The sequence below is a fragment of the Bos javanicus genome, chromosome 4 (genome assembly GCF_032452875.1).
Source record: "Bos javanicus breed banteng chromosome 4, ARS-OSU_banteng_1.0, whole genome shotgun sequence".
In the NCBI taxonomy this organism is placed as follows: domain Eukaryota; kingdom Metazoa; phylum Chordata; class Mammalia; order Artiodactyla; family Bovidae; genus Bos; species Bos javanicus.
In genome coordinates, this window is record NC_083871.1 from 66,412,853 (window position 1) to 66,430,846 (window position 17,994).

Here is a 17,994-nt window from a genome sequence, read left to right on the forward strand (position 1 = left end):
GAAGAGCCAGGCACTTATCAAATAGTCATTCAGTAAAACATTTAACCCCTGAGAAGCAGAGGACTCCAAGGCTTGATTTTCATGGGTCTTCTGCACTTAAGTGCCAGCAGCAATAGTGGGAACTAAAGCAGGGAGGTGCCCTGAAACAGATTCTAAATGTAGGAGGAGTGAACACAGGCTATGATCCAGCTGGGTTGGCTTCTTTAATTCTCTCTCACTGGCTCTTCTCTGGCTCCTGTGTGCATGTGTGTGTGCTAAGTCTCTTCAGTTGTGTCCAACTCTTTGTGACCCCACGGACTGTAGCCCACCAGGCTCCTCTGTCCATGGGATTCTCCAGGCAAGAATACTGGAGTGGACTGGGTTGCCTTACCCTCTTCCAGAGGATCTTCCTGACCCAGGGATCAAACCCACGTCTCCTGCATCTCCTATATTGCAGGCGAATGCTTTACCACTAGCACCACCTGGGAAGCCCTTTCTGGCTTCTGAGTCATTAATAAAGTTCTGTCTCAACCTCCAGCCTGCCCAAGCAGAGATTTGTTTCAGCCTCTGTCCTCCAAAAACTAGGAGGAAAAGTCCTGAGTGATAATATCTTTGGCTGCTTCAGAGTCATTTATCACCAGATTAATTTCTGTTTTGAGTTTACTGGTGTGGAAGCATCAGGAGGAAAGAGAACCACTGCCCTTTCCTTCCCTCTTTGAGTCCTTGCCATAGTTAAGGGAAGATTTTATCTTCCAACACTGTTAATATAGGAGTGATGGGGGAAGATGCCTACCCAGGGGCTTGGAACATGAGCAGAAGTGGCTAGAGTGGCAGAATTTTCTCTGAGACAGGGAACCAAGGTCTGCGAGTCTCAAGAAATGGAGACCAGCAACTGTTCCCAAACACCATCCTGGTCACAGTGCCAGCATCTTGGTGAGACATGCTTATGCAGCACCCCTAGGGAGGCTGGATGCAAGCCCTGGGACTCCTAGTCTTTGAAACGATTCCTGTGTTCCAGCTTGGCACACAAGTGACCAAACTGCTGGCCTTCAAGGGACTTCTGAAGACTTGCTCGGTGAATGTCACAGCAGAAAGAGGTCACCCCCCACCCCCAAATCTTGCATGCTGCTTAAAAGCCCTGACACCTGTCACATAGTCAGTCAGTGACATTTACAAAGTGCCTACTAGGTGCCAGACATTGTTCCTAGACACTGGATGGACAGCAATGAACAGACAGACTTCCTGTTCACAAGGACCTTATGTTCTTTGGGACTAGACTGGCAAGATAAAAATGAGCTGACTAGCAAATAGTTTCAGACAGTGATAAAGACTCTAAAAATAATAAAGTGGAGAAATTATATGAAATATGACTTGGAGTAAGGGTGGTGTTTAGATAGGTGGTCGGGCCTCTCTGAGGGGGTGACATTTGAAGGATATAAAGATGACAAGGAATTAGCCATGAGAAGACCTGGGGTAATAGCATGTGCAAAGGCCCTGAGGTAGGAACCTACTTGGCCTGTGTAAAGAACAGTAAGAAAACCCATGTATCTGGAATGTTGTGAGTGAAGAGAGAAGTATGAAATAATATCAGAGAGGTAAACAGAGACCAGATCATGTAGATCTTGTTGGCCATGTAAAAATTAGTCATTTATTTTCAGGGCAGTGGGAAGTCACTGAAGCATTTGAAGCAGAGGAGTAAATGGTCCGATGTGTCTTTTACTATGTCTGGCTGTGTGTGGAGATTGAGCTAGAATGAGACAAGAGTGGAGATGGAGAGACCAGTTAGAGGTAGTTACCTGTAGTTGCCTGTTCGATTGCCTGGATCAGAATAGTAATAGTGGAGATAAAGAGGATGGGGCTTTTCAAGTTTCTACTGGAGTATAATTGATTTAGTGCTGTGTTAGTTGCAGGTGTACAGCAAAGTGAATCAGTTATATATAAACCTATATCCTCTCTTTTTTAAAGAAAAGGGGATTGGATTTAGGAACTATTCTAAAGGCAGAGCAAATCAGACATGCTATAGATAGTTGTGTTGGAGGACAAAGAAGAATCAGGAAAAGCAAATAATAAAAATGGACTTGTAAGCCAGTGGGTATATTTCCTAGTGTGGGGAAGAAAAAAAAAAAAAAGGGCGAGGTGCAGGGTTCCTGCATCAGAGGACAGGGATCCAAAACAGAGGCCATAGATTAGACCTATGGATGAATATGGTGATTAAGGACAGGAGAAGGAGGTGGAGAAAGTGAGAAGCAGGCAAAGCTTAGGGGTAAGGGACTGCCCTTGTGTTGGTTTTTCTGTGAAGGAGTAGGTAAGTCATTTGTTGAATGTGAAGAGGAGGGTTGCAGGGCTGTAACGAGGAGGGTGGAGAAGGTTTGTAAAAGCCCTTGTGAAGAAAAGGACAGTAACTCTGTTGGGGCGGGCAGGGGCTTCTCCAGTGGCTCCGCGTTAAAGAATCCACCTGCAATGCAGCCGGCGCAGAAGGCACAGATTGGATCTCTGGGTCAGGAATATTTCCTGGAAGAGGGCATAGCAACCCACTCCAGTATTCTTGCCTGGGAAATCCCTTGGACAGAGGAGCCTGATGGGCTACATGGGGTGGCAAAGAGTCAGACTTGACTAAAGCGACTTAGCACGCACGCACACACCACCCCGGCTAAAATATGTTGAAATGCTAACCCCTGCTACCTCTATATAAAATCTGCAGGTTCTGAGATTACCCAGAGCGTCTTTTGTTCAGACAAGTCTTGTCTGGCTTCACCACCTGGGTTAAATGACCCCAAAGAGAGCTGGAGTCAGAATACGAGGGAGTAGTCCCTCGTGCTAGACTGAGTCCTCCAGGATGCAGACGTCAAGACTAGGATGAAGCGCGCAAGGGTTTTATTGGGGGGAGCACCTATGTGAAAGGAAAGATGGAGGAAGCGAGGGAAGCCGGGAGAACCACCAGACCACAGGGAACTCTGACCCCACGGGGAGGAGAGAGGGAGAGACAGCCGAGTGAAGCATCCTAGCCTGCCCTGTAGTCTAAGGAAGGTTCAGCAAAGCCCCTGGGAGTTCAGGAACAAAGTTGATAGCAGAGGAGTCCCCTGTACTCAAAGGAACCAGCTGCCTTAGAGCATCAGCTGCGCTCAGTCAGTGGCAGGGAGCAGCCTGTAGGGGGCGTGCTTTGGCACAGACTCAAGGATTTCAAAGAGTAGCAGCTGTGGTAGGAAGTCTGCCAGGTGTATTCTTGTATCGCCACGCCTCCCATCAGATCATCATCTAATCCCGGTCTGGACGTGTTTTTTTTTTTTCTCGTCCTTTCCAGGTCCTTTGAGTTCTAGCTAATCGAACATGACTAAAATTTGTTGTACATCACTTCCCAGCCTATGTACCATCCTCTATGCCTTTCCCTTTTCTGCAGGTTGGGTCTCAATGTCCATGTGTTAAGGATGGCAGAGGCTGGTCCCTTCACGACTATGGGGAACATAGCCCCTCCCCGACTCCTTTCTGATAAGCTCTATGATCTGTTGACACCAGCAAAAAGTGAGTTTCCATTGCATTTGAGGTATGATACGTTCTGGTATTTGCTACAGGAGTGGACTTGGGCAAACTTCAGGAGATGGTGAGGGACAGGGAGGCCTGGCATGCTGCAGTCCTTGGGGTCAAAAAGAGTCAGACGTGGCTGGATGACTGAACAACAACAGCAAACTTGCTCTAACTACTGTACTACCACTGGGTCACAAGTGGGAAAGATGGTCAGGTTATCTGGGACAGAGGAGAAGGAGAGGGAGGGTAAGAAGAGCATTTGATTTACAAAAGTTCTGTCTGTCCATGACTTCTTAGGAGTGTGGAGTTAGACTACACACAGGCTGGGGGGAATCATCCCGAGTGAGTGGACTGACTGGTGGTCCTGGCTGTCTTCCCAGGGTCAGGGTCTGTTTAGCTTTCTGATGCCTCTGCTTCTTTACCTTCTCCTTCTCTGGCCATTTGTTGTCCAAGCTCAGCCGTGTGCAGACTTCCCAGGAGCCCCACCCTGGCTTTCTTCCAGCGCACACCCCCAGGATCCTAAGAAATGCTTCCCAGACCTTAGTGTAGGAGTAAGGCAGCGCACGTCCGGTCTCTGTGGGACCTGAGACAAGGCCTTTCCTTCTCTGGCCTCAGTCTCCCCACTGAATAACGGGGGAACTGGCCCTGCTAACCTCTAGCCCCTGACTGTTTTTACTATGGGTTTGTGAACCTGCGACTTAGGGAAACACATGCTGAGAAATGGAAGGAGAGCAGACTTCCCTCTGTCCAGCAGAGGGAAGCATCTCCCCACAAACCAACAGCTCCGCAAAGCAAGGGCTGTGACAGGCGTGTGGAGCCTGGGCCTTCTGGGGCGTTAGTGCAGGAAGTAGCCTCTGAGCAGGGTTCTGAGCACCAGGGAGCCTGTCCCCAGAACGTGACCATAGGGAAGCCCTCAAGCCCCTTCTCAGCTCTTCCCTAAGGCAGTCTGACCCTCCATACCTGTCCTGTAGAGAGTTGGTCAGTCAGTACATACATATCAGTGGAACTCTGGCTTTGCCAGTTAGGTGGTGAGGAGGAAGCTTATGCAAGCTGGGAAGACAGGACAGCAAAACCAGACAGATAAGTACAAGGCTCACCCAGGCTAGCTGTACCCCTAGGCTGACACGTCTCTGGCTGGACGGGACCTCAGACTCCCAGTTATGGTTTGAGTTGTGTCTCTCAAAAAAGATAAGATCACCTCCCACTGTGACCTCATTTGGAAATAGGGTCAGTGAAGATATAACTAAGTTATTATTATAACTTGTAAATTGAGTTTGTCCTGGTGTATGTCGGCCCTTAATCCAATGTGACTGGTGTCCTTGTAAGTAGAGGGTAATACAGGGGAAACATGGCCATGGGAGACAGAGGCAGAGATTAGAGTTGTGCTGCCAAAAGCCAAGGAACACCTGAGGCTGCTAGAAGCTGGAAGGATCCTTTCTTGGAAGCTTCAGAGGGAGCACGGCCCTGCCGGTACTTTGATCTTAGACTTCCAACCTCCAGAACTGTGAGATGATGAATTTCTATGAAGCCACCTAGTTTGGGGTACTTTATTATGGCAGTCCCAGCAAGCTAATACCTCCAGCCCCCCCTCCCCCGCCCCCACTTCCCTGGGCAGAAGCGCTGAGTCCACTCAGTCCCACCTCTGGGGCAGACTTTGCTCTGTATGCATAGTGCTTGCTGTTGCTGCCATTGGTTTTAACTTTGATTTTGTGTGCCATTGGCTCGACTGCTCCTACACGTGACTCACCTGGCACCTGTGGGCATTTGAGCTGTGTCCCTGTTCCACACATCCCTGGTGCCTAGGAGGAGGAACCCCTCAGCTGCCCCCCAAACTCCTCTCAGCAGGGGCTGTTCTTTCCCTCCTCAGGCTTCCTGTCCACACGGGGCAACTCTGACCCAGATAATGTTTTTATGTTGCAAAAGTCTGCCTACCTACAGCTTCTGCCCACCTGTCCTTGCTCTGTATTAGGGCCACCAAGAACCCTCTGCCCTTAGACATTTATGCACAGGACCTTATCCCCTTAAGAGCTGTCTGGTCCCAAGTCCCTCAGAACATCCTCATTGTTGTGTTTTCCTGATGGTCACCTTACCTGGACTAGCTCCAGTTCTCTTTGTGGTTAGGGGCCAAGACTAGACACGATATACCTGGTGTGTGTTCTAACAGAGTCAAGAGGGCAGGAGCATCACCTCCCTTGTTCTGAACTCAATATCTTTGATGATGCAGCCTGAGACCATCTGAATGGCTGTGACCATGGCAACTCCAGGGGAGAGATGAGAGAGCTACATCCAAACAGAAGAAGGCCCTTAGGAAAAGACTGAGGTCCTCCAAGGATCCAGCCCACAGGCTAGAGTCTGGAATCCCTGTCTTAAGGTAGCAGCAGGCAAGGAGGTAGAAAGGACATTGAAGGGGAGAGAAAAAACTGGCATGAGAACTAAGGGAACACTGGCAAAAGGTGAGCCCTTTAAATCTGCCGAGGACAGAAAGAAGGCAAATCTTCAGTATTCCTCAACAGTTTACCTGCCTGGGAGAAAAGGGCAGAAAGGTTTCTGCATAGCTAGAAGTATGTCTTGGCCATCTCAGGGTTAGCACGGCATCCAGGCTCCTAGAGTCCGCAGACCCTGCTGGCCAGCTGCCCGAATGTAGTCAACTCACTGTGATTTGTTCCCTTTGAAAACAGCAGGTGGACAAATGGCTCTCTCAGCTCCAAGGCAAACAGATCACAGTCTCCTCTCACAGGGGTATCATGAGCGCACCCCTGTAGTCACTGATCCATTTGTGTGCCCTGAGCTCCTTTCAAGGCCAGACCCTGGGCTTGGAACACAAAAATGGATAAACCAAAGTCCCTGTTTCCAAGGAGTCCACAGGCTGGAGAAGGAGACAAACCCGAGGAGTCAACAGAGTGATGGTAAGTGGTTGACCAAGGAAAGAACACACCAAGTACCTCCTCTTTGAGCCCTTCCCTTCTCTCTCTTTAAAAAAATGTATTTAATTATTCTTTGGCCATGCTGCTTGGCTTGCAGTATCTTAGTTCCCCAACCAAGGATTGAACTTGGGCCCACGACAGTGAAAGCCCTGAGTCCTAACCACTGGACTGCCAAGGAGGTCCCACCCTGCCCCCCTACCCCCCGAAAAGATCCTGTGTTGATATCATGATGATCACAACAGCAGGATGCCACCAGCTCCTGAGATTTCCTCCCCTGTCTGGCTGCCCTAACTCATTGTTCTTATTGACTTCCTCATTTCCTTAAATTCTAACTTCCTTTTCCAGCTGTCCCACCTCTAAGTGAATCAGAAACCTCCTCCTTTCTCATTTCCATCTCTAGTTCTCTTTGCACATTGGTCTCAGTTCCTCCTACCACAAGATAAGCCCCCTGTAGTGTTTGGAAATGTGGCTGCAAGAACTCTAGAGAAGCAATCCATGGGGATTCCCACATTCACCCATCCATCCTGCAGAAAGGACTCTGACTGGCAGTGGTTGGGGCATGTTATTGCCTTGGAGCTCATCACTGTTACTAGCACAATGAGGGCAATATGATTTATGATGGGAGAAATGAGGGGCCATGAGTGGCCCCATCAAAGTCATACTGAGAGAAAGGCAGTTCCCAAAGGCAGGTGTGTTGGTCAGGGTCACAGTCAGGAGTTAGGAACTACATAATATGAACAAGGAAAGTTTAATATAATTATTAACTAATAACAGAGAGTTTACCACTAAAGGGTAAAGAACTCTAAAGAATATGCTGCTGCTACTGCTAAGTTGCTTCAGTCGTGTCTGACTCTGTGCAACCCCAGAGATGGCAGCCCACCAGGCTCCTCCGTCCATGGGATTTTCTAGGCAAGAGTATTGGAGTGGGATGCCATTGCCTTCTCCGCTAAAGAATATAGGAGATAAATGGATAAACACAATGTGGTATATACATACAATGGAATATGATTCTGCCAAAGAAAGGGAGGAAATTCTGATACAGGCTGGATGACTTAAACTGCAAACATTTACTTTCCCACAGTTCTGCAGGCAGGAGATTCATGATCAAGGTAACGCAAATTTGGTCTCATGTGAGAGTCCTCTTCCTGGCTTGTAGCCAGCTTCCTCCTCACTGCATCCTCACCTGGCATCCTCTGTGTGCATACTCACCCCTGCATCTCCCTCTTCTTATAAAGTCAACAATCCTGTTGGATCAGGGGCCCACCTTTATGACTTTATTTAACTTTAAATCCCTCCCTAAGGGCCATATTTCCAGAGACAGTCCCACTGGGGAGGTTACGGTTAGGTCAGCCCAACAGTGACCAAGGCATGGAGAAGACATGGGTAAAGTTAGAAGTTTCGGGAAAATTCATTTTGAGGAGGCTTTGCCAATGCTGGGTACTACCAGATGCCTGCCAGTGGGAGGGAGCAGGAGTAGTCCATGGGATACCCTGACTCTGCGCCTTCGTTGGGTGATTGTATGGCTGTTAGCATATCAGACTCCATCTTGGGAACTTACAATTTCTCCTGTCCTTCTGCTGACCCTACCTAGGGCTTTGCTGTGCAGTAAATCACTTCTCTGTCATCAAGGGCTTTGTAGTTCATAGATACTATTTAATAATCATTGGGATCAGGTGGCCTCTAAACTGTTAGCCCCCAAACAATGATGAAAACTTCACTGACATATTACCAGCACCCATGAGCCCAGATAGCATTCAGAAATCTTGACTTAGGAGTTCATGTCCTATTTCCAGGCACATACCTCTAGATCTTAGGCTAGCTATAAAATTGTCCCTGTGGCCCCTCAGTGGTGTGGAATGCAGCTGCAAATGCTTCTGGATTGCTGACCACCTGATCTGGATCCCACCCTGTGAGTAAGTGACCCTGTAATAAACTGATCCTTGACCATGTAGAGCTGCCTGTCTCATTGTTTTGTCTCAAGATGCTTCTCAGTTCAATGGGCACTTTTCATTCCCTTGGTCCTTCGACAGTGGTCTTTGCATTTTCAACTTGAGATGGTCTGGAAAGCTGAATATGAGACACGACTTTGTTTTGGGGGCTGTAAGGGCCCAACCAGTGTCAGCCATGCAGCTGCTGTATTCCTTGAGTTGGGGAGGAAGAAATAGCCCTCTGCCTTCCTAGGTTCTTTTGGCTGGTGTAGGAGTTAAATTGACATGAGGCTGATCATCAGGAGAAAATCAAACAAAATTTTAATAACATGTATACGTGGGAGAGGGCTTCCCAGGTGGCACTAGTGGTAAAGAACCCACCTGCCAATGCAGGAGACATAAGAGATGAGGGTTCAACCCCTGGGTTGGGAAGATACCCTGGAGGAGGCCATGGGAACCCACTTCAGTATTCTTGCCTGGAGAATCCCCATGGACAGAGGAGCCTGGCGGGTTACGGTTCATAGGGTCGCAAAGGGTCGACACAACGGAAGCAACCAAGCACGCATGCGCGCATCCATGGGCGAGGCCCCGGAAACTGACTGTCCAAAGCGAACAAAACCCGCACCTTAAATACTGCTGTTAGCTGAAGATAAAAGACGATGTTGGGGGTATTGGTTTGGGACCTCAAAGGAAAGGAAGGCAATTCACATGGAGATGAAAAAGCAACTGTTTGGTAAAGGAATGTTTGCTGGGCTGACAGCGAGACAATGGGATGCAGAGTGGACTCTGCTCTCTGCTGAGTGCCCCCAGCACACCTGGCTCACATTCTTTGCAGGTGTCACTGGTGAAGGCTCTATTCCAGGAACAGAGCCTCTATCTAAATTCTTTCAGGCAGTTAAGCAGAAGATCAAAGTCTCTTCCTGAGTCTTTTGGGCCTTGATTGTTTTCAGTTCAAAATAATCCGTGTGCCCAAGAGATATTTGGGGGAGGCAAGTTTGCTGCCCTACACCGGTGCCTAGAATAGTGCCTAGTACATCATAGGTGCTTAATAAATTAATTAACAAACATCAGGTGTCTTTGCCCATCTAGTTCTCTTAAACTCATTTGTTTCCATTTCATTTTGCTGACTTGTTTTGTTATTCCTGCCCTCTGTGTCCTTAACAATATTTTCAGCACTGTTTTTCTTCCTTGGGCTAATTTCTATTTTCTTTTTCCACTTTTTTTCTGAGCTCATGTTTCACCTCCAGATGCTTCACCATCCTTCCCCTGTACTCTGTCTTCTTAGAGGCAACCATCTCATTGTTGTTTAAAATGCCTGGCACTTGTTTGGTTCCAGCCCTTGTCTGCTCTAAGACAGTGTTTCTGTTGAGGAGTCTGCATTTGCTATTTGCTTTTCTTCTCCCTTTCCTCTGCCCGGAGAGACTCTTTGCAGCTTCCTTTCTGATGACTCACCTTTGAACGAGTGGAGTTTTTCTCAGCTCTTTACTAAATCATTGGAGGGGAAGGGTCAGGGCAGTGTTTCCTGTTAGCTAGAACAGGAAACCCTTAGGACCCAGGGTTTTAGATGTGAGCTTGATTGGCCTTTACTTCTCAGCTCAGACGTGTCAGGGCAAGTTTGACAATCCAGAGATGCTTGGCCTCTGCCAAGGAGACCTGCATGATTCGACTTTCTTTCACTTATTTATTCTTTTGTTGTCCTCATGCCAATTTAGTTAGTTAGTTCGGTCCCTCAGTCATGTCCAACTCTGTGACCCCGTGGACTGCAGCATGGCAGGCCTCCCTGTCCATCGCCAACTCCCAGAGTTCACTCAAACTCATGCCCAATGAGTCAGTGATGCCATCCAACCATCTCATCCTCTGTCATCGTCCCCTTCTCCTCCTGCCTTCAGTCTTTCCCAGCATCAGGGTCTTTTCAAATGAGTCAGCTCTTCGCATCAGGTGGCCAAAGGACTGGACTTTCAGCTTCAGCATCAGTCCTTCTAATGAATATTCAGGACTGATCTCCTTTAGGATGGACTGGTTGGATCTCCTTGCAGTCCAAGGGACTCTCAAGAGTCTTCTCTAACGCCACAGTTCAAAAGCATAAATTCTTTGGCGCTCAGCTTTCTTTATAGTCCAACTCTCACATGACTACTGGAAAAACCATAGCTTTGACTAGAAGGACTTTTGTTGGCAAAATAATATCTCTGCTTTTTAATATGCTGTCTAGGTTGGTCATAACTTTTCTTCCAGAGAGGATGTTTATGTCCTAGTGCCTGGGCGCAGAGACACAGGGGTGGAAAGACAATGTCTGCAGTTCCGCCTCCCAAGGACCAGGCCTGAGCCATCTGCAGAGAGGAGCTGCAGGTGGCAGAAGACAGGGCTCTTCTGCTTCAGGGGCCAGATGCCCAAGTGCGAAGGCAGAGAGGGCAAGAGCTTCTCCCCACTCCTGCCAGAATCGGGAGCTCAGGTATGGGGGCCAAAGAGAACACGGCCAGGCTTTGGCGTCACATCAACTGAAATCTTAGGTTGCAAGGAACACCATCTTGACCAATGTGTGTGAGCACCCAGATTCCCTTTCTCCCTCCATTTTCCACGTGGTCCTGATGCAGCCATCAATGACAGGACCACCATTGCCACGTCTGGCCACATCTCGCCACCCCTCGCCACCTCCACCTGGGCCCTGGACCAAAGTCTGACTTAGAATATTTTAAGACCCAGTTAGCAGTCTCAGTGTTTGGACATCTTAATCGAAGGAGCATCTAGTGTAGATGGAGGGGTCAAAGGAGGGATTGCATATTGAGACTCTGCAGAAATGGGGGCTGCTGTAGAGTTTCCATGTCTCGCAGGGTCCCTGCCTCAGGTGGCTTAGCAGTAATTATTTTTGGGCTTCTCATCAGATTCAAATTCCCTGGAAAGAGAGAATCCAAGGTTTATCAATAATGTGAGGAAAGAACTAAAATGTATCAGCTGCCAAGGGCTGATGTCATCTATTTTGCTTTTGCTTCTTTAAAAGAAATGCTAGAGCAGTATTGTGCCCAAGCCTGTCCTTTCTAGAGAGAGCCCCACAGTTCCACTCATGCAAAATGAAGATCAAAGGAAGTAAAGGATAGCGACTGCCAAGCTTTATCCTCCATAGTCCTACACCCTCCACTCCAGATAAAAGCAAACCACCCTCTTCACCATGGGTTCCAAGTTAAAAATAGGATACATTTCTCGAAAAGTCTATTTCCTTTTAAAATCTTTTTGTGAAATCTAGGTTACCCCGGCACTTGTGTCTTTGTTTAGCTACTAAAAAGATTGATCTCAACTCAAACCCCACTCATATCTCCTCCCGGTAGGAGTTGTGCGGAGCTCAAGTGAAAGGCTTTCTGAAAGCTGAGTTGAAACCAGCTCAACAGTCTAAGAGGAATTCTCATGGGAAGGATTTGAAGAAGATTCAATTAAATTTATAAAAGGATTCTAAATTGGACCCAAGCAAGGAAAAAAAAAAACATAGAAAAAGAAAAGATGTGCAGTCACACTGAGAAACTAAAATCAGAAGCAATTATCACCGAGATTTTGTTCAAGAAATGAATGTTGACCACCTGCTGTTGTTCTCGTTTAGTCGCTGAGTCATGTCCAACTCTTTTGCGACCCCACGGTCTGTAGCACCAGGCTCCTCTGTCCAAGATTTCTCCAGGCAAGGATACTGGAGTGGGTTGCCATTTCATTCTCCAGAGGATCTTCCTGACCCAGGGATCAAACCCTCATCTCCTGCATTGGCAGGCCGGTTCTTTACCACTGAGCCACATGGGAAGTCCATATGGACTACCTACTGGGTTTCAAATGATATATAGATATCAAAATAGATAAGACATAAGTCTCGCCATCCAGAGCTGATTGAGCAGTGGAAAAAATATTTCAATATTTCAATGGAATCACCAGCAACTTGTGTCAACATTCTATTATATTCTAATTGTCTTTTTCCTGATCATAAAAGCAATGTATGCCTAGTGAAAAGTATTTGGGAAACAGATAAAAATTGCTCTGATCTTGCCACTAGAAATAATCCTTGTTAACAATTTGTATCTTTTTCTGTAGGTATATATGGTTATAACAGGGCTTCCCTGGTGGCTCACACAGTGAATAATCTGCCTGCAATGCAGGAGACCCGGGTTTGATCCCTGGGTCGGGAAGATCCCCTGGAAAAGGGAATGGCAACCCAGTATTGTTGCTTGGAGACTTCCATGGGCAGAGAAGCCTGGCAGGGGTCACAAGAGTCGGACACGACTGAGTGACTATCACTTTCACTTCCTTTCACTATGGTTATAAGTGCTAACATTGATCAGTCCATTCCATGTGCCAGGGACTATGCTAGACCGTCATTTAATCTGCACATCAACCTGATGAGGTGAGTATCATCATTGTGCTCATCTTACAGATGAGAGAATGGAGGTTTCAAGATCAGTCTGCTCAAAATCTCATACTTAGGGATGGGAAGAGGTAGAAGTCATTTGAGATCTTTCTTATTCCCAAGCTTTCAGCCAGTCCAGGGACTGGAAAGACCCAGCAGCAAAGATTTCATCATGAGAGGGTCAAGCCCTGTGGCTGTGACTCAGATTTGGCTTTGGGGGACTAAAGGTCTGACTCCTATGGAAAGACAGGGGCTGAGAAACTTATATCCTCTAAAAACAAAAACAAAACAAAGCTTGTTCTTTGGGGGAGTTCTTTAAACGTAATACAAAGGGGAGAAAAGAATTCTTCGTGGTAATCTGAAAGGCTCTGGGAATTGATGGCTGTGCCTGGGGCTCTAGTGCTGCCACCTTGTGGAGAAGATGGTGTAGGACACAGCGTTCAACAAAACCAGCCCTGAAAAGACTGTTCCTGGGATGGGGAAGAAATATTTAACATTTAGAGACAAATTTGCAAGAAATGGGAAGTCGTTTTTTAAAATATGTATTTTTATTTGTTTATTTGGCTGTGCCAGGAGTGTTGCAGCACTCAGGAGCTTCGATTTTCCTTGCGGCATGTGAACTCTTAGCCGTGGCATGCGGGATCTTACTTCCACAACCAGGGACTGAACCCATGCCCTCTGCAGTGGACGCTCGGAGTCTTAACCACTGACTCACCAGAGAAGTCCCTTTAAATAAAGGTTTTGATTTACATGACTTTGCCCGAGGAATCCCACTACCCAGACACAGGTCAGACAGACTTTTAAATCTTTTCCACCTTGAGACCTGCATCCGTAACTGAAGGTCATCTGAGGCTGTGTGAGAGGGCCCAGGGCATCAATAAGGAGTCCCCACGTTCTAAGCCCGACTCTGCTCAGAAAAGCTTGGTGTCTTTAGGTGCTTAATTCCCCTGACCCTCTTTTTTTTGTTTGTTTAACTTGAATTGGGAAAACCTAAAGATGAGAGTCCACTCTGTGTCCCATTGTCCTTGCATGGCCCAACAAACATTTATTTACCAAACAGTTTCTTTTGCATCTTCATATGAAGTTCCTTCCTTCTCTCTGAAGTGCTGAACCACTCCCCCAACGTCTTCTTTTGTCTTTAACCAAAGGCGGTATTTAACGTGAAGGTTTTAGCCATTAAGGAGAATTAGTTTTCCTGAGTCTCTCCCATGTGTATGTTGGGGAGGGGGAAATTTCCTACTTACTCCTGTTGAGTTCTTGTGGCTGGAATAATAATAAAATTGATCCAAGACAGATTAATAGGAGAAACAAACTTAAGTTCATTCACACAGAGGTTCATGGAAATGGGACCTAAGAAGCAGCCAAAGCAGGCAGCTTTTATACTTCTTAGACAAAGGAACTGTAAGCTTGTGAGGAAGTGGCAGGAAAAGAAACCGGTCTTGGGTGCCCAATTAGTGAAGAATTGAAACAGAATGTGGGCTTGAGGTAGTAAATGAAAGAAGGAACACGGTTTGTTTACAGAGGCTTCTTGGCTCTGAATTCCCCTTCTCTGGGGATAAGGGCATCCTTCTACCTGCAGAGGCTTCCCTGGTGGTGCGGTGGTAAAGAACCTGCCTGCCAATACAGGAGACGCGGGTTCAGTCCTGGGTCAGGGAGATCCCCTGGAGGAGGAAATGGAAACCCACTCCAGTATTCTTGCCCGGAGAATCCCATGGACAGAGGAGCCTGGTGGGCTCAAAGAGTCGGACACGACTGAGCATCTGCGAACACACTACCTCCAGATGCAGGGAGGGCACCTTTCACAGGGATATTGATTTCCTGCTTTCAGGGAGACAGAAAGGAGGGTCCGAGTGTCCCTCTTGCTATGGCTGTTAAGAAACTTTAATTCAAAATAATCAGTATGCTGTTGCTGCATATGTTGGGGTAACCTTCTCTGGGCCCCAACATACAGATGCTACTAATCTTTTTGCTTGATTTTCTCCTGCTAATGTCACATGTCAATTTAATTTTTAGCGCATCCAGAAAAACCTAGATAACAGAAGACAGTTTCTTCTTCCCTGACAAGGGCAACAGCACAAAGAACTCCTTGATTTCTCTGCCTTATAAATTCATTGGTTTCTTTAATAATATACTAAATTTGAAAATTAAAACCACAGTGATATATAACTATACACTTCCAAGAATGGCTAAAATTAGGACAGCTGATAATATAAAGTATTAATGAGAGTGTGGAGCAACTAGAATAAGCAGATATTGCTGGTGGGAGTGTAAGTTGGTACAATCATTTTTTAAAATCGGCAGTATCTTTTATGTCTACCCTATGACCCAGCGGTTTCATTCCTGTGTATCTTCCTAAAAGAAATGAGTGTCATGTTCACCAAAAATTGCATTGGAAAATGTTCATAGCAGCTTTATATATAATAGCCCCCAATCTGTCAACACCCCAAATATCTATTAAGGATAAACTGTGACATATTTGTAAATGAAATTCCACACAGCAGTGAATAATACAAACTCCTTCTTCGTTCACTAACACGGCTGACTCTCACAGACATAATGTACAGCATAAGAAGCCAGACCCAAAAGAGCACAGAGGGTATGATTTCATTGACATGGAGTTCAAGAATAAGCAACATTAATCTCTAGTGAAAAAAACCAAAATAGTGGCTGCCCTTGTGGGGTGAGGGGAGTCGACTGGGCGGGGTACAGAGAGCATCTTGAGGTGCTGGAACTTTTGGTATCTTCTGAGTGGTGGCTACACAGGTGTATACATATGTAAAAGTGTATCCACCTGCATGAAGTTCTATGCACTTTGTGTAAGTTATCAATCCGCAAAAAAGTCAAAAGAAAATCACGTCTGAAATCCATCGGGCCACCAGGTAGTGATGACTGTGTGTCCAGGAAACACCAGGCACAGTGCGCTCTGGTACTCTGCCTTGCCTGTAGTCCTCCGCCCAGGGGCCTCCAGGCGCTGCTCAGGGTGGAGCTGGGTGTGGCGGCCACTGCAGCAGGCCAACCAGGGGCCAGGATCAGGGATAGAGACACACCAGCTGCCCTCTGCTGGCTGACCTTGGGACTGCAGATTTGGGGGCAGCAAGAAGAGAACAGAGTCACAAGCCCCAGAGAGAATAAAGGTCGGGGGAGAGATTGGGCTGGAGTCGCTGTCTCACAACATGCTTGGCTCTTGACAGTTTTCCTGATCCCGGTCTAGTAGTGGTAGTCTTAGAGCATCTACTCATGGCCTTCAGTGATTTTTGAAACCTTGTCTAAATGAGAACAACTGTATCAGTTGGTGGAGAAGGCAATGGCACCCCACTCCAGTACTCTTGCCTGGAAAATCCCATGGACAGAGGAGCCTGGTAGGCTGCAGTCCATGGGGTTGCGAACAGTAGGACACGACTGAGCGCCTTCACTTTCACTTTTCACTTTCATGCATTGGGGGAGGAAATGGCAACCCACTCCAGTGTTCTTGCCTGGAGAATCCCAGGGACGGGGGAGCCTGGTGAGCTGCCGTCTATGGGGTCGCACAGAGTTGGACACGACTGAAGCGACTTAGCAGCAGCAGCAGCAGCAGTATCAGTTGGGATTTAGCAGGAAAGGGCGATTCACTCAGACAAGGTAATGAAGGAGAGTTTAATGGAAGGACCACTTATACAGATGTGAGCAGGTTCAGGGATGGCTCCCCTCCATCTGGATCCCAACCAGGTGTCCCCTTTTCTCTAAGCTCTTGCCCCAGCCTTCTTCCTGCTCCATCCCAGTCCAGGTGGCCCAATTTTAGTCCTTCTAGGGAGCTCTGCCGGAGAAGGCAATGGCACCCCACTCCAGTACTCTTGCCTGGAAAATCCCATGGACGGAGAAGCCTGGTGGGCTGCAGTCCATGGGGTCGCGAAGAGTCAGACACGACTGAGCGACTTCCCTTTCACTTTTCACTTTCATGCATTGGAGAAGGAAATGGCAACCCACTCCAGTGTTCTTGCCTGGAGAATCCCAGGGACAGGGGAGCCTGGTGGGCTGCCGTCTATGGGGTCACACAGAATTGGACACGACTGAAGCGACTTAGCAGTAGCAGGGAGCTCTGCCAGTGGTTCTCAATCCCAGCTAGCAATAAACTCACCTGGGGAAGCTTTAAAGTACCTCATTGCCTGGGCTCTGCCCTCAGAAGTTCTAATTTAATGGGTCTTGGGTAGGGCCTGGGCATTGTGCCATTTAAAAGCTCTCAGGTGACTCTTAACAGGCCCAGATCAATTATTTCAGACTCTCAGGTGCGTAGGACCTGGGCACAGGTGCTTTAGCAAATTTCCCCAGTGCAGCCAGAGCCAAGAGGCTCTGCTCTGTTTTCTTTCAAAATCTATTGTTTGGTATAAACTTGGAGATCTGGTCTCCTCTGTTTTCCATTAAGGTGTTATTTCAGGAGTAAAACAATATAATAAATTTAAAAACTTAAGATTGCTTATTTTCACCCTAATAACCCTGAGGTACTCTGGCCAGAGTAAAGAACAAAGGAATAAAGAAAATAGCATCCATATTAATAATAGCATTATTCACAATAGCCAAAAAGATGAAACGACCCAAGTGTCCACTGACAGATGAGCAGATAAACAAAATACTTAGAATGAACTATTTTTCAGCCTTAAATTCTGACACATGCTACAACCTGGATGAACCTTGAAGAGTGGTTCAATTATGCTGGTTGAAATAAGCCAGTCTCAAAAAAGACACACTGTATGACCCCATTTACATGCAGTACTTAGAACAGTCAAAATCACAGGGACAGAAAGTAGGAGAGTATTGACTGTACTTTAATAAAACAGATTTTAAAAAAAGAAAGGTGGTTGCCAGGAGCTGGGGGAGGGGGAATGGGGGGTTATTTAACCCTGGGATACAGGGTTTCAGTTTTGCAAGATGAAAAGAGTTCTAGGCATTGGTTGCACAACCTGGATGTATTTAACACCACTGAACTGTATACTCAGCATGGTGAAAATGGAAATTTTATGTACATTTTACCACATTTAAAATTAATGTAAAGCAGAAATACTTAGTTGGTTTAAGCTGTATGTTCATGTTCATACACAAGTTTGACAAGAAAAACTCCCCCTCCCTTTTCTCACATGCCCATCCCTGTGGATTGTTCTGGAGGCAGGGAGAAAAAATTTTATCAACTCCCTTTCTTCATAATCCAGACTGATAGGAAGACACAGCTGAGCCTAAGGATACGAACTAGAAATGAAAAACAACTGTGCAAGCTCCTTCTGGTTCTGCGTTTCTT